Genomic DNA, 25,152 nt, shown 5'->3' with positions numbered 1-25,152 from the left:
ATCTCGTGATAGTTCAACATAAAATTTGTTTTTATTTCGAGAAATTCCTGTAAATGAAGAAAAATCTGCAAATCGAATAAATTAATTAAGTTAAATGAGGTACTTTTAGATTTAATTTGTGCTTATAAATGTTAAACCGATCCGTAAAAAAGCAACAACATTAGTTTAATTTGCACAGACTGCGATTGTTTCGATGAATATTTGATCAAATTCTGAGAAAAACTGAAAGAATCCCGACTGAAACGTGAGGAAGACGGAGGATGATGATGATGGAAAAAAAAAAAAGGTTACTTTGGAGATTCTCTGATAATTGGAGCCTTAAAAGCAGCTCGTTTTTTAACTGCGTCACCACGACTGCTCGATGACAATTAATGTGTTTGCGGCTGCTTGGTGGCATCTGTGCCAATTACTTTATATGCTAATGTATGTAAATGACACCTCAGACGCTCGTCTCAAGAACTGTACGAGTGGCGTGTTGTCTGATTTTTAAGTCATATTGTTGAGGCTGATCCACAAAGCGTGCACGTTAAATCTGGAGGTGTGTTAACTCATCAACACACGCACTCACTTTCAGACTGTGTGATGAGTTTTTACAGATAGAAATAAGAATTTCTGCTCCCACATGCTCCCCTCCTCCTCTTCTTCTCACCTTTGTCTTGTTCTGCTCACGTTTAGTTTCTCTGGTTTAGACACAGGTGTGTGTGTGTGTGTGTGTGTGTGTGTGTTTAAACTGTTTAAACCAATTAAATAAGAAATCCTTCAGAATGTGAAAGCTTTCATTTTTCAGAGATAAAAAAATTAACAAAGAAAGAAATGTAATATATTCCGATTAAAATTTTAATAAAACCGAGTTAAAATGATTATGCAGGTAATTGATTATTCTATTGATTAATCGAGCCATCGGATACCAAAAAAGGTTAGCAATAATAAATATTTAAGAAAGAAAGCTAGCATCCTTCTGTTCTCCGCTAGCTTCCGTCTGTTCTCTGCTAGCTTCCTTCTGTTCTCTGCTAGCTTCCGTCTGTTCTCTGCTAGCTTCCTTCTGTTCTCTGCTAGCTTCCGTCTGTTCTCTGCTAGCTTCCTTCTGTTCTCTGCTAGCTTCCGTCTGTTCTCTGCTAGCATCCTTCTGTTCTCGGCTAGCTTCCTTCTGTTCTCCGCTAGCGTCCTTCTTTCTCTGCTAGCGTCCTTCTGTTCTCCACTAGCTTCCTTCTGTTCTCCACTAGCGTCCTTCTTTCTCTGCTAGCGTCCTTCTGTTCTCCACTAGCGTCCTTCTGTTCTCCACTAGCGTCCTTCTGTTCTCTGCTACCATCCTTCTGTTCTCCGCTAGCATCCTTCTTTCTCTGCTAGCGTCCTTCTGTTCTCTGCTACCATCCTTCTGTTCTCCGCTAGCATCCTTCTTTCTCTGCTAGCGTCCTTCTGTTCTCCACTAGCGTCCTTCTGTTCTCCACTAGCGTCCTTCTGTTCTCTGCTACCATCCTTCTGTTCTCCGCTAGCATCCTTCTGTTCTCCGCTAGCGTCCTTCTTTCTCTGCTAGCGTCCTTCTGTTCTCCACTAGCTTCCTTCTGTTCTCCACTAGCGTCCTTCTTTCTCTGCTAGCGTCCTTCTGTTCTCCACTAGCGTCCTTCTGTTCTCCACTAGCGTCCTTCTTTTCTCTGCTACCATCCTTCTGTTCTCCGCTAGCATCCTTCTTTCTCTGCTAGCGTCCTTCTGTTCTCTGCTAGCTTTCTTCTGTTCTCTGCTAGCTTTCTTCTGTTCTCTGCTAGCGTCCTTCTGTTCTCTGCTAGCTTTCTTCTGTTCTCTGCTAGCGTTCTTCTGTTCTCTGCTAGCTTCCTTCTGTTCTCTGCTATCATCCTTCTGTTCTCTGCTAGCTTTCTTCTGTTCTCTGCTAGCATCCATCTGTTCTCCGCTAGCGTCCTTCTGTTCTCTGCTAGCGTCCTTCTGTTCTCTGCTAGCGTCCTTCTGTTCTCTGCTAGCTTCCTTCTCAGCTAAGAAGCCGACTGATTTCCATTAAAATGCTAACGTGAAATGTTCCTTTTGTGTTTGTTCCACTGAGGGGACTCGACATGTGAACTGGCTGCTTTCTGCTCAGATGCTGCAGCATTGACGTTGTGCTGTCGTGCTAAGCTAACTGGCTCTTACAATGGACACACTATTCTGCATTCTCTCTTTTCTTTTCTTTGAAATGCTACCAAACTTTAGACATTTTTCCTCTTTTTCTCTGGTTTCTTCCATCTAATCAAGCTGCTACAAACGTGTGCACGTGCGTGTGCACAGTAAAAACTTAAGAATCTCTTCTTCATGTGTGTCCAGAAAGAAGCTCAAACCAACAAAACACAAATACAAAAGGATTAATAGTATAAATAAAAAAAATACCATCAAAATATCCCCAAAAAAACTTATACTCAGATTATTTAGCATCAAAGCAGCCAAACAGTCATAAACGGCGATGATCAGCTATTTACAGCCAGATGTTCCAGCTTTGTGAATGTTTTAAATAAGTGAAGCTGCTTAAGGTTCTGGCAGTTTCAGAGGGCAGCGAGCTCCTTTTTCCTCAAAGAAAGTGAGACGAGACGTTTTCTTTATTGGTCATCAAGCAGCCAGATTTACGGCCAAAATAAAAATCTATTTTCAGGAACTTGAATACCATTCAGGTAATTTTCCTGTATTTAACAGCAGATGTGATGATTTATCTGCTGTGGTTTCTGTACCTGTTTTTATTCTGTAGTCCTGCATGTGTGACACTTTAACATTAAAGACATAAAGTTAGAAACTGTTTGAGTTAGTATGCGAGTTTGAGTAAGCGAGAAGTTCCCGGATGCAAACTAGATTCTCCTAAATGTTGGGTATGCATCATGAGGTTACTACTCATACTCAAACTACCCAAGATGCAACGTAACGTGACGTCGCCGATCGTCATTTCCTGTCAAAACGGCAGTTTCAAGCTAGCTACAACGAGGGTAGGTTCACTTCCTGTTTTCAAAACAAAAGCACCAATTGTATGGTAATGGCTTTCCGTATGATAAAAGGCAACGGGCATTTTATTTTGTGAAAATAACAGGAAGTGCGTTGCTCACTGCGGCTAGCTTTAGTAGCGCCGAATTCGTGGGAACAAAATTGTAAACAGCCGGTATTTTGTCAGGTTTTCAACACGTTGGGGATCTAAACGACTACTTTCTCACCTGAAAATGTTTCAAATGTTGCTAAAGTTTACAGAGTTTAGAGCTTAAGAGAAATCAGCTTCAGGCCGGCTGATTTCAGCTCGGGCAGGAGCGAAATGCATTGTGGGTAAACGCTCTGCATACTGTCTGATCGATGAGTATGTAGTATGGAAGTATGTAGTATGCCGTATGTAGTATGCAGTATGCAGTATGTAGTATGCAGTATGCAGTATGCAGTATGCAGTATGTAGTATGCAGTATGCAGTATGTAGTATGTGGTATGCGGTATGCAGTATGCAGTATGTAGTATGTAGTATGCAGTATGCAGTATGTAGTATGTAGTATGTAGTATGTGGTATGCGGTATGCAGTATGCAGTATGTAGTATGTAGTATGCAGTATGCAGTATGTAGTATGTAGTATGTAGTATGGGGTATGCAGTATGCAGTATGTAGTATGCAGTATGTAGTATGTAGTATGTAGTATGCAGTATGTAGTATGCAGTATGTAGTATGCGGTATGCAGTATGCGGTATGCGGTATGCGGTATGCAGTATGCAGTATGCAGTATGTAGTATGCAGTATGCAGTATGTAGTATGTAGTATGTAGTATGTGGTATGCGGTATGCAGTATGCAGTATGTAGTATGTAGTATGCAGTATGTAGTATGTAGTATGCAGTATGCAGTATGTAGTATGCAGTATGTAGTATGCAGTATGTAGTATGTGGTATGCAGTATGTAGTATGCAGTATGCAGTATGTAGTATGTAGTATGTGGTATGCGGTATGCAGTATGCAGTATGTAGTATGTAGTATGCAGTATGCAGTATGTAGTATGTAGTATGCAGTATGTAGTATGCAGTATGTAGTATGTAGTATGCAGTATGTAGTTTGCAGTACGTAGTATGTAGTATGCAGTATGAAGTATGTAGTATGTAGTATGCAGTATGTAGTATGTAGTATGCAGTATGTAGTATGCAGTATGCAGTATGCAGTATGAAGTATGTAGTATGTAGTATGCAGTATGCAGTATGTAGTATGCAGTATGTAGTATGCAGTATGCAGTATGCAGTATGTAGTATGTAGTATGCAGTATGTAGTATGTAGTATGTGGTATGCGGTATGCAGTATGTAGTATGTAGTATGCAGTATGCAGTATGTAGAAATGCAGTATGTAGTATGCAGTATGCAGTATGCAGTATGTAGTATGTAGTATGTAGTATGCAGTATGAAGTATGTAGTATGTAGTATGTAGTATGTAGTATGCAGTATGTAGTATGCAGTATGCAGTATGTAGTATGCAGTATGCAGTATGCAGTATGCAGTATGCAGTATGTAGTATGCAGTATGTAGTATGTAGTATGCAGTATGTAGTATGTAGTATGCAGTATGCAGTATGTAGTATGCAGTATGCAGTATGAAGTATGCAGTATGAAGTATGTAGTATGCAGTATGTAGTATGAAGTATGTAGTATGTAGTATGCAGTATGCAGTATGCAGTATGTAGTATGCAGTATGAAGTATGCAGTATGAAGTATGTAGTATGCAGTATGCAGTATGTAGTATGTAGTATGCAGTATGCAGTATGCAGTATGAAGTATATAGTATGTAGTATGCAGTATGCAGTATGTAGTATGCAGTATGTAGTATGCAGTATGCAGTATGTAGTATGCAGTATGAAGTATGTAGTATGCAGTATGTAGTATGCAGTATGCAGTATGTAGTATGTAGTATGCAGCATGTAGTATGCAGCATGTAGTATGCAGTATGTAGTATGTAGTATGCAGCATGTAGTATGCAGTATGTAGTATGAAGTATGTAGTATGTAGTATGTAGTATGCAGTATGAAGTATGTAGTATGTAGTATGTAGTATGCAGTATGAAGTATGCAGTATGTAGTATGCAGTATGCAGTATGCAGTATGCAGTATGTAGTATGTAGTATGCAGTATGAAGTATGCAGTATGTAGTATGTAGTATGTAGTATGGAGTATGTATGTAGTATGTAGTATGTATGTAGTATGTAGTATGTAGTATGTATGTAGTATGTAGTATGCAGTATGTATGTAGTATGTAGTATGTAGTATGCAGTATGAAGTATGTAGTATGTAGTATGTAGTATGCAGTATGAAGTATGCAGAATGTAGTATGTAGTATGTAGTATGTAGTATGCAGTATGCAGTATGAAGTATGTAGTATGTAGTATGCAGTATGTAGTATGCAGTATGTATGTAGTATGTAGTATGAAGTATGTAGTATGTAGTATGTAGTATGTAGTATGCAGTATGTATGTAGTATGTAGTATGTAGTATGTATGTAGTATGTAGTATGTAGTATGTATGTAGTATGTAGTATGCAGTATGTATGTAGTATGTAGTATGTAGTATGCAGTATGAAGTATGTAGTATGTAGTATGCAGTATGAAGTATGCAGTATGTAGTATGTAGTATGTAGTATGCAGTATGAAGTATGCAGTATGTAGTATGTAGTATGCAGTATGCAGTATGTAGTATGCAGTATGTAGTATGAAGTATGCAGTATGTAGTATGTAGTATGTAGTATGCAGTATGTATGTAGTATGTAGTATGTATGTAGTATGTAGTATGTATGTTGTATGTAGTATGCAGTATGTATGTAGTATGTAGTATGTAGTATGTAGTATGCAGTATGAAGTATGTAGTATGCAGTATGTATGTAGTATGTAGTATGTATGTAGTATGTAGTATGTATGTTGTATGTAGTATGCAGTATGTATGTAGTATGTAGTATGTAGTATGTAGTATGCAGTATGAAGTATGTAGTATGTAGTATGCAGTATGAAGTATGCAGTATGCAGTATGTAGTATGGAAGTATATCGTATGTAATATGGAAGTATGCAGTATGCAGTATGTAGTATGCAGTATGTAGTATGCAGTATGCAGTATGTAGTATGTAGTATGCAGTATGAAGTATGCAGTATGTAGTATGTAGTATGGAGTATGTATGTAGTATGTAGTATGTATGTAGTATGTAGTATGTAGTATGTATGTAGTATGTAGTATGCAGTATGTATGTAGTATGTAGTATGTAGTATGCAGTATGAAGTATGTAGTATGTAGTATGTAGTATGCAGTATGAAGTATGCAGAATGTAGTATGTAGTATGTAGTATGTAGTATGCAGTATGAAGTATGCAGTATGTAGTATGTAGTATGCAGTATGTAGTATGCAGTATGTATGTAGTATGAAGTATGTAGTATGTAGTATGTAGTATGTAGTATGCAGTATGTATGTAGTATGTAGTATGTAGTATGTATGTAGTATGTAGTATGTAGTATGTATGTAGTATGTAGTATGCAGTATGTATGTAGTATGTAGTATGTAGTATGCAGTATGAAGTATGTAGTATGTAGTATGCAGTATGAAGTATGCAGTATGTAGTATGTAGTATGTAGTATGCAGTATGAAGTATGCAGTATGTAGTATGTAGTATGCAGTATGTAGTATGAAGTATGCAGTATGTAGTATGTAGTATGTAGTATGCAGTATGTATGTAGTATGTAGTATGTAGTATGTATGTAGTATGTAGTATGTATGTTGTATGTAGTATGCAGTATGTATGTAGTATGTAGTATGTAGTATGTAGTATGCAGTATGAAGTATGTAGTATGTAGTATGTAGTATGCAGTATGAAGTATGCAGTATGTAGTATGTAGTATGTAGTATGCAGTATGAAGTATGCAGTATGTAGTATGCAGTATGTAGTATGTAGTATGTAGTATGTAGTATGCAGTATGTAGTATGAAGTATGCAGTATGTAGTATGTAGTATGTAGTATGCAGTATGTATGTAGTATGTAGTATGTAGTATGTAGTATGAAGTATGCAGTATGTAGTATGTAGTATGTAGTATGCAGTATGTATGTAGTATGTAGTATGCAGTATGTATGTAGTATGTAGTATGTATGTAGTATGTAGTATGTATGTTGTATGTAGTATGCAGTATGCAGTATGTATGTAGTATGTAGTATGTAGTATGTAGTATGCAGTATGAAGTATGTAGTATGTAGTATGCAGTATGAAGTATGCAGTATGTAGTATGTAGTATGTAGTATGCAGTATGAAGTATGCAGTATGTAGTATGTAGTATGCAGTATGTAGTATGCAGTATGTATGTAGTATGTAGTATGTAGTATGTAGTATGCAGTATGTAGTATGCAGTATGTATGTAGTATGTAGTATGTAGTGTGCAGTATGTATATAGTATATAGTATGTAGTATATAGTAGGCTACAGCCAAAGTCAGATCTAATCTGAAATCTTCTTCTTCTTCTGTTCTAAATCAGCTGAGGAGCCTTTTTTTTTTTTACCTCTTTCCAGCCTCAGAAACGTGTTTTTTGTTCATTTTCTATAAAAATACGTGTTTTTGGCCCTTGAAATGAAACCATTCTGCATCCCTCTGAGTCCTTTAAGCAGAAAATGGAGCCCACGTTACTCCCCGACATGCGACCCTTCGAACATTCAGACCAAACACAGTTTTAATGTCACATTTCCAACATGAACTCTGGTGTTAGTGGCCACACTGATCTCTGTCGCCACCTACAGGCCAAAGACGGAAGGTGCACCTTTTTTTTTTCACGCTGAAACATTTAAATCTTTAACAGATGAGGAGTTTCAGCCAGTTTATCAGATTTTAGCTGCTGGTAATTAAACAGTATTTAATGAGGAGCTAAACTCAGTCAATAAGAGGAGAAATTATTCAAATTTACAAAAACAAAAAGTGTCCCGACATGCGTTAAACCTGGAAAGTGGAGGAATGAGAGAGAAATGAGTCTAAAATGTAGAAATTAATGTTTAAAATGTTTAAAATGAAAAGATTTTTAGTGTTTTTATATGAAAAAAAGTTCTGAAATCCAAAGCTCCATAAAACAGGGTTAGAAAATAAGAACAAGATCAAGTTCAGACTCCAGGAACAGAGCTCAGCGCCCTGATGATGAACCCATAGATGACTCTCACCTGCATCATGAAGCAGGAATTAAAACATTAAAACTCTAAAAAGGAAGGAAATAAATCCCCCTACAAATTAAAACATTTAAAATCTGGACAAATCTGGGATAAAGAATGAATTTAAAAATGATTAAATAAACAGAACTGAATTAATAATTAAATCATTTGTGTTAAAATAATAATTTTTTACCACAAAGTTAAATAAATAAAGTCAGAAATATTGATTTATGTGACATTTTCTGCATTAATTGGCGCCTCAGTTAATTTTTTTTACACATTTATTGTAATTTTCATGAATTAATTTCTTTATTTCTGGTCGTGCGTCCGACTGGCTGCAGCAGCTGCACGGCTCTGATCTGCTGGGAGTAAATGTTATCCACCAGCCCTTTTGTCTCCCTATAAATGGCAGTAATCACCAGCCTCTCCTGCAGCACACACACACACAGCGTCAGCCTGAAGGTGGCGCTGTTGCACACCGAATGGCTGCCTCAGTGTGTGTGTGAGGGAACGTGTTTCCATGTTGGTCCGTCAGACACAAAGCCGTGTTTTTGTGTTGGAGATGTTCGGCTGTGAAGTTGTGACAGAGCAGACAAAGGAAGACGAGCACGACTCCAGCTGGGTGATCTTTAGCAGACAAACACACTCCTGCAAACACCTTTAATCGCTCGGCGACAAACCGAAGAAGCCGCGTCTGATTCCTCAGGCTGAAAGAACTCAACCGTAATTATGAAAATGATTTCTTGTGATTAAAACATGAATAAAAGAAGGAACGTTTTTGATTTAATAAAGCGACACATTAAAGAACATTAAATAAAATGCAATGTGCAATGGAAAAAATGCCCCAGCTCCAAAAATAAGTAAGAAAAACAACAAATAAAAGATGTTTTTGCTTGAAATAAGCAAAAAAATCTGCTAGTGAAAACTAGTGAAAATCGGCTTGTCCAGATTTCTTGAAATAAGATGTGATATTTAGGACTTTTGAGATAAAAGTGATCTTGAAATTAGCTTAAAAACCTCTTCAAATAAAAAAAAAAGCTTGTTTCATATGATATGTGACTCAAAACAATTTGTTTTCAAGACTTTTTCATTTAACAAGATATTCCAGATGTATTGTCTTCAAACAAGTCCCTATATCTGGCTGAAATGGAACTTGTTAGGCAGTTGTGTCTCATAGTAAGTGTAATGAGATACTCAATGAGAGAAATATACTTGGTAAGTCTTTGATTTTTTCCAGAACACAAGATTCAGTGCAATCTGTTGGTTTCCTTAGCTGGAAACTGTTTTTGAATTGGCTCTATATGAATGAATTGGATTATTTTATGAATAATTATGATTACAATGAATTGAATTCCAATTGGCTTGAACTGGAGTTTATTATGAGATGACATTTGTTGTATTTGGCGCTTTATAAATAAAAATGAATTGAAGTGAATTGAATTTTGCACATTATTGATTTTTCATTATTGATCTTTTTCCAACCATCTGAGGGAGCGTCTTCAGCCAGAGGACGACTCCAGCAGCAGCTTCTGATCAAACCAGCGGATAAATCAGAACAAAGTGCTGATATTTAACAGAACAGGTTAATATTCAACCCACAGCTGCTGAAACACACCACGGAGAGGTTAACGCACGACTACAGATCGGGTCAGAAGTCCTGATTCAGCTTCATTTCTTCATATATTTTAAATAAAAACAGTAAAACAGCTGCAGAGATTCACTGAAACATGTTCCAACATGAACATAAACCCAGAATCTAAGTCAGAACCAGAGTTTTTTCTGGATTTTTTCCTCTTTCTTAAGGACATCACTTTCAGATCCTGTTCATCTGCTGGAGATAGTTCTTTAGGCCTGACACTTCTTCTTCTGTCCTCCACTTGTCCAGTTTCCTCAAATGTTTTAAGGACACACTGCACACCATGCTGAGATATGCCAAGTTTTCAGCTAACAGCTCTTTGGGAATCACCTTGTTGCTGCAGAAATCCTGTTTTCTGTCTGTCACACTGTGTTATCTTTGCTGTTTTTCACACATGCAGCTAAAGAAATGGGAACAAATCTTAATTCCAGTCTAAAACCCACAAAGAGCTTCTAGATTATTCATTTCTGGTGGCATAAAGCAGTTTAATCATTTAATTTATATGAATTGTTCCATAATTAGTCATTAGATTATATCTTATATTCCTTTTTAAGCTTTAAATTTAATATTTTTTACTTTTTCTTGATGTTGAATAACATATAATTCTTATTATTGTCTGTTTTTTCCTACTTTTCTACTTTTAGACGTGATATCATTCATTATTTTGGGATTAGGATTTTTTTAAACTGAATTTCTTATATTAATTTGACTCTTTTGGTAACTGAAAGCAGTTTTAACGTAAATGTAGAAAAAAGTTGAAACTATGAAGCTGTTTTTCACAGATGCAGCTAAAGAAATGTGAACAAATGATGTGTCTCTGTGACAGGCTGCTGGGAACAAAGTGCCTAAAGATCCAGTTTAAAACGGCTTCTTTGCTAAGTTGTCTGTAATGTTATTGATCAGGACTCTGTTTTATTTTGTTTCATTTAGTGTTTTTTTCCGTTTTATTTTGTGTTTTATTTAGTGTTTTTTTGTGTTTTATTTTGTGTTTTTTTGTTTTATTTTGTGTTTTTTTTGTTTTATTTTGTGTTTTTTGTGTTTTATTTGGTGACTTTGGGTCACTAGACTAAGTTGTCTGTTCTGTGTGGACACAACACTGGTTCATCCCTTGAGTTAGGAGCCTTTTTCCTGCCTGAATGGTTCACAGGTCAGAGTTAAGTGGCTTAACAAAGAAAAAACACACAAGGACTGGACTGAAGATGAGGGAAGAAGCAGAAAAATGTCCACATAAAAACTCTGAGAGAGCTTCAGGACACTTTGAGTCTGGCTGTTTGGGAGGAAACAGGAAGAAATGTTTATTCTATGAAAGCAGCACAGTCAGAAGTGGGTAAAACTGCAGGTGAGACCATAAAAAAGATGGAAAATTAAACTCTAACCTCCCTGAAAGAAGCTTTTCTGTTTAAGTGCTGATAAAACAGCAGTTTTAATCATACGGAACACTTTTAGTGCCGTTTTTACCCTTTTTTAAATGAATATCCACATATCTGAGCTCCGGCGGTGCCCCCCCCCCTCCCCACTCTGTTCATCAGGAACTTTCTAATCCCTCTCCTCAGCAAACACTCCTCCATGAGATTACCGAGGGCCCCCTGGGCTGCTGATTATCTGAGGAGACCACCACCGACCCCCGGCCAGCATTTTCACTCCGTTTAATTGATCTTCACACTTTTACAAGTGCCGCCCTAAAAAGAGATCAGCACAGGTGAGACGGGTTGTTTTGGCTGCGGGACGGCGCCGCTTGTTGTTGTTGTTGTTGACGGTTTTCCAGTTTCCGTCTGAGGCTTTCATCAGAACTCGACTCTGCTGCGAGTCGAAGGCGTTTCATCCAAAAACAACTGCAGGCTCAGTTAGAACTGAGCTGAAAACATCGACACGCCGAGCAGCTGTTCAGAGAAGTGTGTGCTGGTGTTTCTGCTCAAAAACCAGGAAAAAACCAGGAGAAACCAGGGACCACGGCCCTCAGGAACTAGGGACCACGGCCCTCTGGAACTAGGGACCACGGCCCTCAGGAACTAGGGACCACGGCCCTCAGGAACTAGGGACCACGGCCCTCAGGAACTAGGGACCACGGCCCTCTGGAACTAGGGACCACGGCCCTCAGGAACTAGGGACCATGGCCTTCAGGAACTAGGGACCATGGCCTTCAGGAACTAGGGACCATGGCCTTCAGGAACTAGGGACCACTGCCCTCAGGAACTAGGGACCACGGCCTTCAGGAACTAGGGACCACGGCCCTCGGGAACTAGGGACCACGGCCCTCAGGAACTAGGTACCATGGCCTTCAGGAACTAGGGACCATGGCCCTCGGGAACTAGGGACCACGGCCCTCAGGAACTAGGGACCACTGCCCTCAGGAACTAGGGACCACGGCCCTCAGGAACTAGGGACCACGGCCCTCAGGAACTAGGGACCACGGCCTTCAGGAACTAGGGACCACGGCCCTCAGGAACTAGGGAACACGGCTCTCAGGAACTAGGGACCACGGCCTTCAGGAACTAGGGACAACGGCCTTCAGGAACTAGGGACCACTGCCCTCAGGAACTAGGGACCACGGCCCTCAGGAACTAGGGACCACGGCTCTCAGGAACTAGGGACCACGGCCCTCAGGAACTAGGGACCACGGCCTTCAGGAACTAGGGACCACGGCCCTCAGGAACTAGGGACCACGGCCCTCAGGAACTAGGGACCACGGCCTTCAGGAACTAGGGACCACGGCCCTCAGGAACTAGGGACCACGGCCTTCAGGAACTAGGGACCACTGCCCTCAGGAACTAGGGACCACGGCCCTCAGGAACTAGGGACCACGGCCTTCAGGAACTAGGGACCACGGCTCTCAGGAACTAGGGACCACGGCCCTCTGGAACTAGGGACCACGGCCCTCAGGAACTAGGGACCACTGCCCTCAGGAACTAGGGACCACGGCCCTCAGGAACTAGGGACCACGGCCCTCAGGAACTAGGGACCACGGCCCTCTGGAACTAGGGACCACGGCTCTCAGGAACTAGGGACCAAAGCCTTCAGGAACTAGGGACCACGGCCCTCTGGAACTAGGGACCACGGCTCTCAGGAACTAGGGACCACTGCCCTCAGGAACTAGGGACCACGGCCCTCAGGAACTAGGGACCACGGCCCTCGGGAACTAGGGACCACGGCCCTCAGGAATTAGGGACCATGGCCTTCAGGAAATAGGGACCACGGCCTTCTGGAACTAGGGACCACGGCCCTCAGGAACTAGGGACCACGGCCCTCAGGAACTAGGGACCACGGCCCTCAGGAACTAGGGACCACAGCCCTCAGGAACTGGGGACCACGGCCCTCAGGAACTAGGGACCACAGCCCTCAGGAACTAGGGACCACGGCCCTCAGGAACTAGGGACCACAGCCCTCAGGAACTAGGGACCACGGCCCTCAGGAACTAGGGACCACAGCCCTCAGGAACTAGGGACCACGGCCCTCAGGAACTAGGGACCACAGCCCTCAGGAACTGGGGACCACAGCTCTCAGGAACTGGGGACCACAGCTCTCAGGAACTAGGGACCACGGCCCTCAGGAACTAGGGACCACGGCCCTCAGGAACTAGGGACCACTGCCCTCAAGAACTAGGGACCACGGCCCTCAGGAACTAGGGACCACAGCCCTCAGGAACTAGGGACCACGGCCCTCAGGAACTAGGGATCACGGCCTTCAGGAACTAGGGACCACGGCCCTCGGGAACTAGGGACCACGGCCCTCTGGAACTAGGGACCACGGCCCTCAGGAACTAGTGACCACGGTCCTCAGGAACTAGGGACCACGGCCCTCAGGAACTAGGGACCACGGCCCTCTGGAACTAGGGACCACGGCCCTCAGGAACTAGGGACCACGGCTCTCAGGAACTAGGGACCACGGCCCTCTGGAACTAGGGACCACGGCCCTCAGGAACTAGTGACCACGGTCCTCAGGAACTAGGGACCACGGCCCTCAGGAACTAGGGACCACGGCCCTCAGGAACTAGGGACCACGGCAACAGAACATCTCTGCAGCTGTTTTTATTTAAAATATATCGATAACTGAAGCTGATCAGAACTGTGTGTGATTTAAAAAAACAAACAAACAGTAGAAAGAACATCTCATAGGACATTTCCGTCTCACACAGCGTCTGAACATCCTCCGGAGCTGCTGCTTTGCATTAATTAGCCGCCTTCACCTGCAGGACGCTGAGGACATAAATCACCGTAAAGGTGAACCCGGGGACAGCTGCAGCCGAGCCCGAGCCGCACAGCTCGGCTCTGACCGGCTTCCTGTCAGCGCTTTAATAAGATGTCTCACGCTCACAGGACACGCCGTGACACCGGCGCGCGCTGCCAACGCCGCCCAGAACCACCAGGAGTGTTGGGGGAGGGTCTGTGTGACCTCTCCAGCAGAGCGGAGGGGGGGGCGTGCATCTGCTTTAATGAAGCTGCCCACTCCTCCACCGGCTCCGGAGGAGAGGTGGCAGAGGTAACAGCTGGCTGCGGCCGCGGCGGCGCGGCGGCGGCGTGACCACAGCTTTATGAGCGGCGGCCAGGACTCCAGCTGATCCTCTCCCAGGGTCCCTGTCAGCCTGACGTCTTCATCGCTAAGCTGAGCCGACAGGCCGGGCCTGCCAGCCAGAGGAAGTGACAACAAATCCAATTACCTCCCCTCCATGGTGCCCGGCCCAGACTCTGGCTGGAGGAGGAGGGACACGAGCACTGGAAAAAATCAAAGTCCTACCAAGTATATATGTCTCATTTCTAGTCAAAATATCTCATTACACTTAATATGAGACACAACTGCCTAATAAGTACCATTTCAGCCAGATATAGGGACTTGTTTGAAGACAATGCATCTGGAATATCTTGTTAAATGAAAAAGTCTTGAAAACAAATTGTTTTGAATCAGATTTATACGACTCAAACTTTGACTTTATATATGACACTCATATCTAAGTGCCTTGAGATAACATTTGTTCTATTTGGCACTATATAAATAAAAATGAATTGAATATTTCACATGAAACAAGCTTTTTTTTACATTTGAAGAGGTTTTTAAGCTAATTTCAAGATCACTTTTATCTCAAAAGTCCTAAATATCACATCTTATTTCAAGAAATCTTGACAAGCCGATTTTTTACTAGTTCCATTGGCAGATTTATTTTGCTTATTTCAAGCAAAAACGTCTTTTATTTGTTGTTTTCTTACTTATTTTTGGAGGGGCATTTTTTCCAGTGTGTGGAGTGGAAAAAATCAAAGTCTTACCAAGTATATTTGTCTCATTTCTAGTCCAAATATCTCATTACACTTAATATGAGACACAACTGCCTAACAAGTTCTATTTCAGCCAGATATAGGGACTTGTTTTAATACAATACATCTGGAATATCTTGTTAAATGAAAAAGTCTTGAAAACAAATTGTTTTGAGTCACATATCATACGAAACAAGCTTTTTTTTTTCACATTTGAAGAGGTTTTTAAGCTAATTTCAAGATCACTTTTATCTCAAAAGTCCCAAATATCACATTTTATTTCAAGAAATCTGGACAAGCCGATTTTCACTAGTTCCATTGGCAGATTTTTTTGCTTATTTCAAGCAAAAACGTCTTCGATTTGTTGTTTTTTTTACTTATTTTTTTGGGGGGGCATTTTTCTAGTGAGGGGACGAACACTTTGAGTTAGATGCAGCAGCTTCCTGCATTTTTCATGCTGCAAAGAGTCAACCTGAGAGCTGAGGATGAGACTTCTGACGGCTCGGACCAGCAGCTGATCCACTCCAGCAGACTAATATCTCAGGACCAGCACTGGCAATATATGAGTATATATTTATATATATATATATATATATATATATGAGAATATCAGCTGAGTCACACCGGCTGAAAACTCAATCATTCAAAACTATAGCCGGTATGAGCAGGAAACTGCCGTGTCTATTTGTTTTTATGGTCTTATTTTTACCTCAGATTTATCTCCTTGATCTTATTTTAAGTGTCTGATCAGAGGATTAAAGACTGAGGAAAAAGAGAAAATCTGGTTTAAAAAAAAATGGTTTTAATGTGTTTCATTCTGACACATCATCTTTTGAATTGAAGCCACTTCCAGATGTGAGAAAATGACTCACAGAGCATAGAAATATATGGAATAATATGCAGATCTATAGTGTTATTGATCACCGATCATTACGTTTAGTCTCTACTATCAAAATATCCAGATTATCATTTATATTATATTATTATTATCAGTAATATCTCGTGATAATTAAACATAAAATTTGTTTTTATTTGTTTATTTGTTTTTACAATACAATTGGTGCTTTTGTTTTGAAAACAGGAAGTGAATCTACCCTCGTTGTAGCTAGCTTGAAACTGCCGTTTTGACAGGAAATGACGATCGGCGACGTCACGTTACGTTGCATCTTGGGTAGTTTGAGTATGAGTAGTAATCTCATGATGCATACCCAACATTTAGGAGAATCTAGTATGCATCCGGGAACTTAAAAAAGTTAAAGTTAGTGGGAGTAGTAGGTGGTTTCGAACACAACCATACTGATCATTCAGGCAGTATGCATAGCGTTTACCCACGATGCATTTCGCTCCTGCCCGAGCCGAAATCAGCCGGCCTGAAGCTGATTTCTCTTAAGCTCTAAACTCTGTAAACTTTAGCAACATTTGAAACATTTTCAGGTGAGAAAGTAGTCGTTTAGATCCCCAACGTGTTGAAAACCTGAGAAAATACCGGCTGTTTACAATTTTGTTCCCACGAATTTGGCGCTACTAAAGCTAGCCGCAGTGAGCTAACGCACTTCCGTTTATTTTCACAAAATAAAATACCCGTTGCCTTTTATCATAGGGAAAGCCATTACCATACAATTGGTGCTTTTGTTTTGAAAACAGGAAGTGAACCTACCCTCGTTGTAGCTAGCTTGAAACTGCCGTTTTGACAGGAAATGACGATCGGCGACGTCACGTTACGTTGCATCTTGGGTAGTTTGAGTATGAGTAGTAACCTCATGATGCATACCCAACATTTCAGAGAATCTAGTATGCATCCGGGAACTTCTCGCTTACTCAAACTCGCATACTAACTCAAAAAGTTAGTATGAGTAGTAGGAGAAGTATGCGGTTTGGAACACAGCCTAAGCCTCTGGATCGGGCTCCTCTTCTTCATCTAGGAACATCGAGGTCCTGGATTTCTCCAACACTTCGCACTTTGACTCCATTTTTTAAAAATCTTTTTGGTTGTGTTTTCAGGGAGGCACCCCAACCGGAGCCACCCCCCCCCATACGAGAGCGGCGAGGAGACTCGGGCTGCACGCTGACAGAGTTGGAGGGGCCTCGCACTTTGTGAAGTTTGGTTGAAGTCTTGCCAAGATATTTCTTATTCCGAGTTAAATATTCAGTGCGCGTGGTGGACAGGGGCAATTTCTGCAGTCAGCCCGCCATTCAGCAGAGGAAGGGATGAAGGGAGCGTGAGACAGACGAGCCCGGGCTTCATGGTAGTCAGATGAGAGGCTGCCAGCTGCTGATGGGTGACTGTCTGAGCGTGGCGCCTCAGGACACGCCCGCCCGAGGCGATGCGATCCGATACCCCCACTTATGCCGGGCTCATATACATATGCCCCCTCTTATGCAGAAGAGGCCGCATCAGCTGCAGAACCGCCAGTGTTTTGGTCGTTATGCCGAGTTGTTTGAGTAGGACTCGTGCACGTCTGAGAGGGTAATGTGGAGCTGCTGGGCTGTGACCACAGAGAACATCTGCATAAAACCAGCTGATGAGCGAGCGTCAGCAGAGCGGCGGACAGGAGGAAGCTCTGCCAACTCAGTCTGAGAAAGTCTTTCATTTGTATTTCTCCAGTTTTAGGACCAAACAGGGCCAAACAGGACCAAACAGGACCAAATAGGGCCAAACAAGGCCAAACAGGACCAAACAGGGCCAAAAAGGGCCAAACAGGACCAAACAGGACCAAACAGAACCAAACACAGGACCAAACAGAACCAAACAGAACCAAACACAGGACCAAACAGGGCCAAACAGGACCAAATAGGACCAAACAGGGCCAAACAGGACCAAACAGGACCAAACAGGGCAAAACAGGACCAAACAGAACCAAACAGGACCAAACAGAACCAAACACAGGACCAAACAGGACCAAACAGGACCAAACAGGACCAAACAGAACCAAACACAGGACCAAACAGAACCAAACAGAACCAAACACAGGACCAAACAGGACCAAACAGGACCAAATAGGACCAAACAGGGCCAAACAGGACCAAACAGGACCAAACAGGGCAAAACAGGACCAAACAGAACCAAACAGGACCAAACAGAACCCAACACAGGACCAAACAGGACCAAACAGGACCAATCAGGACCAAACAGGACCAAACAGGGCAAAACAGGACCAAACAGAACTAAACAGGACCAAACAGAACCAAACACAGGACCAAACAGGACCAAACAGGGCCAAAAAGGGCCAAAAAGAACCAAATGGCACCAAACAGGACCAAACAGGGCCAAACAGGGCCAAAAAGAACCAAATGGGACCAAACAGGACCAAACAGGGCCAAACAGGGCCAAAAAGAACCAAATGGGACCAAACAGGACCAAACAGGACCAAACAGGACCAAACAGGGCCAAACAGGGCAAAACAGGACCAAACAGGACCAAACAGAACCAAACAGGACCAAACAGAACCAAACACAGGACCAAACAGGACCAAAAAGGGCAAAACAGGACCAAACAGGACCAAGCAGTGAAAAACAGGACCAAACAGGGCAAAACAGGACCAAACAGAACCAAACAAGACCAAACAGAACCAAACAGGGCCAAACAGGGCCAAAAAGAACCAAATGGGACCAAACAGGGCCAAACAGGGCCAAACAGGGCAAAACAGGACCAAACAGAACCAAACAGGACCAAACAGAACCAAACAGGACCAAACAGGGCAAAACAGGACCAAACAGGACCAAACAGGGCCAAACAGGGCAAAACAGGACCAAACAGGACCAAACAGGGCCAAACAGGGCCAAACAGGACCAAACAGGACCAAACAGGCCCAAACAGGACCAAACAGGGCCAGAACACATAACCAGGACTGAGAGGAAACCGCATACTACATACTACATACTACATACTACATACTTCCATACTGCATACTCATCGATCAGACAGTATACAGAGTGTTTACCCACAATGCATTTCACTCCTGCCCGAGCCGAAATCAGCCGGCCTGAAGCTGATTTCTCTTAAGCTCTAAACTCTGTAAACTTTAACAACATTTGAAACATTTTCAGGTGAGAAAGTAGTCGTTTAGATCCCCAACGTGTTGAAAACCTGACAAAATACCGGCTGTTTACCATTTTGTTCCCACGAATTTGGCGCTACTAAAGCTAGCCGCAGTGAGCTAACGCACTTCCGTTTATTTTCACAAAATAAAATACCCGTTGCCTTTTATCATAGGGAAAGCCATTACCATACAATTGATGCTTTTGTTTTGAAAACAGGAAGTGAACCTACCCTCGTTGTAGCTAGCTTGAAACTGCCGTTTTGACAGGAAATGACGATCGGCGACGTCACATTACGTTGCATCTTGGGTAGTTTGAGTATGAGTAGTAACCTCATGATGCATACCCAACATTTCAGAGAATCTAGTATGCATCCGGGAACTTCTGCTTACTCAAACTCGCATACTAACTCAAAAAGTTAGTAGGAGTAGTAGGAGAAGTATGCGGTTTCGAACACAGCCCCAGACTGAGAGATGAAAACAGAACCAGAACTGAGACTACATCGGATAAATATAAAATAAGGCAAGAACAGACTGAGACAGGCGGAATAAATCCTGATTCAGACCCAGAACTCCAGAATACTGAGAACAAGAAAACACAGAAAAATCCAGAGCAGGAAATCTGACCCAAAGTCAGGAAACAACAGAAATCTGAACAGAACAGGAACAGGAAGTGACTCCAGACAGCCCTGCCTCCACCCGACTCTTCCCCTGACTTCACATCCATGTGATTAAACTCCACCTGAAACACACACACACACGTGCACACACACACACATGCACACCCGTGCGCTCAGAGGGGCTAATTAAGGCTTTAATATGCAAATGAGAGCTGCAGTAAATTACACAGCTGGCAAATATGCCTGTTTTTGCCTGAAAATACATCAGGAGTGCAGCAAGGAGTGTGTTGCTGCGGTTGTTGTTGTTGTAGCAGAGAGACGGGGGACCGCGGCGCCGCCCGCCTCCACCCTTCAGCACTGCCTCCACCCCCCCCGCCTGCTGGAGACACTCATCCAGCTCCGTCCCTTTCAGAGGCGTCAGGAGGAAAAGCCGACTCACAGGAAGCAGCGATGCGTTTCAGAGACGGACGCCGCCGCACAAACTGACTGTTAAAACGCTGATCAGGGCGTGGCGTTAAGGAGCAGCTATCACACATCTGGGATCACACATCTGGCCCTGACCCAGGGAAGGGGCCAGAGGACCGGGCTAAAACTCCTGGGACTTCCTGGGACTTCCTGGGACGGTCGGCTCCAAACCCGTCTCTGAATCTGGAAGATTCTACGCAGGGCTGAAGTCGCCTCAGTTAAAGACGGCGAGCGCCTCGGGGCACCCAGAGTTTCACCGGCCGGGTCTGGGACGTCCCCTCATCAACCATCTGTTTGCAGCCTCTGGACACAAACTCGTCCCGAGTCTCAGACGCCAACATTTAGACACCTTCCTGTCGGATGATGCAACCAACCCAGGGCTAACACAGGGCTAACACAGAGCTAACACAGGGCTAACACAGGGCTAACACAGGGCCATCACAGGGCTAACACAGGGCCATCATAGGGCCATCACAGGGCTAACACAGGGCCATCACAGGGCTAACACAGGGCCATCACAGGGCTAACAAAGGGCTAACACAGGGCTAACACAGGGCTAACACAGGGCTAACACAGGGCTAACACAGGGCTAACACAGGGCCATCACAGGACTAACACAGGGCTAACACAGGGCCATCACAGGGCTAACAAAGGGCTAACACAGGGCTAACACAGGGCTAACACAGGGCCATCACAGGACTAACACAGGGCTAACACAGGGCCATCACAGGGCCATCGCAGGGCCATCAAAGGGCCAACACAGGGCTAACACAGGGCCAACACAGGGCTAATACAGGGCCATCACAGGGCTAACACAGGGATAACACAGGGCCATCACAGGGCTAACACAGGGCTAACACAGGGCCATCACAGGGCCAACACAGGGCTAACACAGGGCCATCACAGGGCTAACACAGGGCCATCACAGGGCTAACACAGGGCCATCACAGGGCTAACAAAGGGCTAACACAGGGCTAACACAGGGCTAACACAGGGCTAACACAGAGCTAACACAGGGCCAACACAGGGCCATCACAGGGCCATCACAGGGCTAACACAGGGATAACACAGGGCTAACACAGGGCCATCACAGGGCCATCACAGGGCCATCACAGGGCCATCACAGGGCCATCACAGGGCCAACACAGGGCTAACACAGGGCCATCACAGGGCCAACACAGGGCTAACACAGGGCCATCACAGGGCCATCACAGGGCCATCACAGGGCCAACACAGGGCCAACACAGGGCTAACACAGGGCCATCACAGGGCCATCACAGGGCCATCACAGGGCCAACACAGGGCTAACACAGGGCCAACACAGGGCCAACACAGGGCTAACACAGGGCTAACACAGGGCCATCACAGGGCCATCACAGGGCCATCACAGGGCTAACACAGGGATAACACAGGGCCATCACAAGGCTAACACAGGGCCATCACAGGGCTAACACAGGGCCATCACAGGGCCATCACAGGGCTAACACAGGGATAACACAGGGCCATCACAAGGCTAACACAGGGCTAACACAGGGCCATCACAGGGCCAACACAGGGCTAACACAGGGCCATCACAGGGCTAACACAGGGCTAACACAGGGCCATCACAGGGCTAACACAGGGCCATCACAGGGCCATCACAGGGCCATCACAGGGCCATCACAGGGCTAACACAGGGATAACACAGGGCCATCACAGGGCTAACACAGGGCTAACACAGGGCCATCACAGGGCCATCACAGGGCCATCACAGGGCCAACACAGGGCTAACACAGGGCCAACACAGGGCTAACACAGGGCTAACACAGGGCCATCACAGGGCCATCACAGTGCCATCACAGGGCTAACACAGGGCTAACACAGGGCTAACACAGGGCCAACACAGGGCTAACACAGGGCTAACACAGGGCTAACACAGGGCCATCACAGGGCTAACACAGGGCCATCACAGGGCCATCACAGGGCCAACACAGGGCCATCACAGGGCCATCACAGGGCTAACACAGGGCTAACACAGGGCCATCACAGGGCCATCACAGGGCCAACACAGGGCTAACACAGGGCCATCACAGGGCTAACACAGGGCTAACACAGGGCCATCACAGGGCCATCACAGGGCTAACACAGGGCTAACACAGGGCCATCACAGGGCTAACACAGGGCTAACACAGGGCCATCACAGGGCCATCACAGGGCTAACACAGGGCTAACACAGGGCCATCACAGGGCTAACACAGGGCTAACACAGGGCCATCACAGGGCCAACACAGGGCTAACACAGGGCCATCACAGGGCCATCACAGGGCCATCACAGGGCCATCACAGGGCTAACATAGGGCCATCACAGGGCTAACACAGGGCCATCACAGGGCCATCACAGGGCCATCACAGGGCCATCACAGGGCTAACACAGGGCCATCACAGGGCCATCACAGGGCTAACACTGGGCCAACACAGGGCTAACACAGGGCCAACACAGGGCCAACACAGGGCCATCACAGGGCCATCACAGGGCCATCACAGGGCCATCACAGGGCTAACACAGGGCCATCACAGGGCTAACACAGGGCCATCACAGGGCCATCACAGGGCCATCACAGGGCCAACACAGCTCCACCTCGCTGACTTTCAGAGGACGCCCTCCTGTGTTATCTCTCAGCTCCTCAGCTGGAGCACAGCCGACAGGAAGCTCAGTTGGACGAGTCCAAAGCCAAATATTTAAGCATCAAACAGACCAACAGGCTCTGGTGTCCGACCCACCATGAGGGGGGGCTCCACTGGTTGGGATGCATAAACAGCTCCGCCCTGCAGTGGCTACAGAGGGAACTCTCCACCAGGGCCAGGGAGCATGAATATTTCAGACGGGTAAATAATTAATAATTAACAGCAAACAGGCCACTGATCAAATGGAGCAGAGTGGCAACAGACATGAAAAACTCCACTCTTGTAAACAAAGACGAGAGGACCCAGATTTCCTCTCCCGGCCTCTTAAATATGCGCATCCTGAATGGGCCCCACATCCACAGCGACCCCCCTCCGCTGATTTCCAGGTATTCCTCAGCGACCTGCAGGATGAGACCGAGCGGGAACACTTGATCTGGCCTCCCGCTGCTTTCTGATGGAAAGATTTGCTTTTTAATACAATCATCACTCCTCCCACCTGGAGACGCCACGCCAAGACAAATCCCATCTGTGTGGCTCTGAAACCCACCACGGCTTAAAAATTCCCAATTACAATTCCCTTAAAACTCCAGCCACCCAACAACGGAGGAAATGCTAATCACATCTCTGCACAGCTTAGGGGAGCAGGAGAAAGAGCAGCGGTGTGCACGAGCAGAAAAGAGTGAGGAAGAAGAAGAAGAAGAAGAAGAAGAAGAAGAAGGAGAAGAAGAAATCCCCGCTTTAATGACACACATTCAGAAGCATCATGGCTCTTCAAAGCTACTCCTCCAGAATCTGGCACATCTCTCCGCCCGACTTCAGCCGGAGGAGAAATTTCATAAAAATCAGGCTTAATCGTGTAAACAAGACGCCGAGCAACAGAAAAAAACACTGCAAACAAAAATAAAACAGCTCTGGAAGCTGTGCACGCATTGCCTTCAGAGTCGATTTTAAAGCAAGCGTCCGCTTCCTCAGAGATTTTAATTAATGCTTTAATATGCAAATAAGTTAGCAGAGATAAAATCATGACAAACAGATGGCAAGTGTGGGCAATTATTCTGAGAATCCAGCAGGGGCATGTATTAAAGTTATGGCATCGTTTTCCTCAGGCCTCTGCAGCCATCCAAGGTGGAGCCACAAAACACAACAACAACGCACACAGAGACCTCCACAAGTGACAGATCTGAGACCACAGAGTCCAGATTCATCACAAAACACAACAACAACGCACACAGAGACCTCCACAAGTGACAGATCTGAGACCACAGAGTCCGGATTCATCACAAAACACAACAACAACGCACACAAAGACCTCCACAAGTGACAGATCTGTGACCACAGAGTCCGGATTCATCACAAAACACAACAACAACGCACACAGAGACCTCCACAAGTGACACATCTGTGACCACAGAGTCCGGATTCATCACAAAACACAACAACAACGCACACAGAGACCTCCACAAGTGACAGATCTGAGACCACAGAGTCCAGATTCATCACAAAACACAACAACAACGCACACAGAGACCTCCACAAGTGACAGATCTGAGTCCAGATTCATCACAAATCCGTAACACTACGAGCCTTATTCTGAAGAACAGCCGATGGAAAACATAGAAAATCATTTACTGGAATAGAAGTAGAAATTCTGTTGGTCTTTTAGATGTTTTCAATAAATAAAAAAACTTCAGAGCCCGCAGGTTTTTGTCGTATTTTAGAACATTTTACATGGTTTGATGTAGATTTTAAACATGAATGCTCATTAAAATGCAGACAGATGATTGGCAGGGAGCTTTCACTCAGAGGTGGAGCTACAGACTGAACTGGGTGGAGTCAGAAACAGCCAGAGGGACCATATGTGGACAAAAAGACCGACTGAATGCATCTTTGATGCCTGATTTCATTTCATTTAATGAAGAAGTACGATCAGAATAAGCAGCAGCACATCAGGGCAGCACGTTTTGGAACCCTGCTGGTCATCAGTGGTATTACACTTTAAGGCACCGCATACTTCTCCTACTAACTTTTTGAGTTAGTATGTGAGTTTGAGTCGGCGAGAAGTTCCCGGATGCATACTAGATTCTCCTAAATGTTGGGTATGCATCATGAGGTTACTACTCATACTCAAACTACCCAAGATGCAACGTAACGTGACGTCGCCGATCGTCATTTCCTGTCAAAACGGCAGTTTCAAGCTAGCTACAACGAGGGTATGTTCACTTCCTGTTTTCAAAACAAAAGCACCAAGGCTGTGTTTGAAACCGCATACTTGCATACTACATACTACATACTTCCATACTGCATACTGATCGATCAGACAGTATGATCGATCAGTATGCAGAGCGTTTACC

At 44.3% G+C, this 25,152-nt stretch overlaps 1 protein-coding gene across 1 annotated transcript in view; it reads right to left on the bottom strand.

The window, feature by feature from the left end:
• The window catches only part of LOC142366733 (protein phosphatase 1 regulatory subunit 37), an 84,899-nt gene that overhangs the window by 7,758 nt on the left and 51,989 nt on the right, over positions 1 to 25,152 (bottom strand). The gene's annotated exons all lie outside the window — the stretch shown is intronic.

Source organism: Odontesthes bonariensis, chromosome 17 (genome assembly GCF_027942865.1).
Source record: "Odontesthes bonariensis isolate fOdoBon6 chromosome 17, fOdoBon6.hap1, whole genome shotgun sequence".
In the NCBI taxonomy this organism is placed as follows: Eukaryota; Metazoa; Chordata; class Actinopteri; order Atheriniformes; family Atherinopsidae; genus Odontesthes; species Odontesthes bonariensis.
Note: the sequence above shows the minus strand (reverse complement) of the source record. Positions and strands in the feature narration are given on the sequence as shown.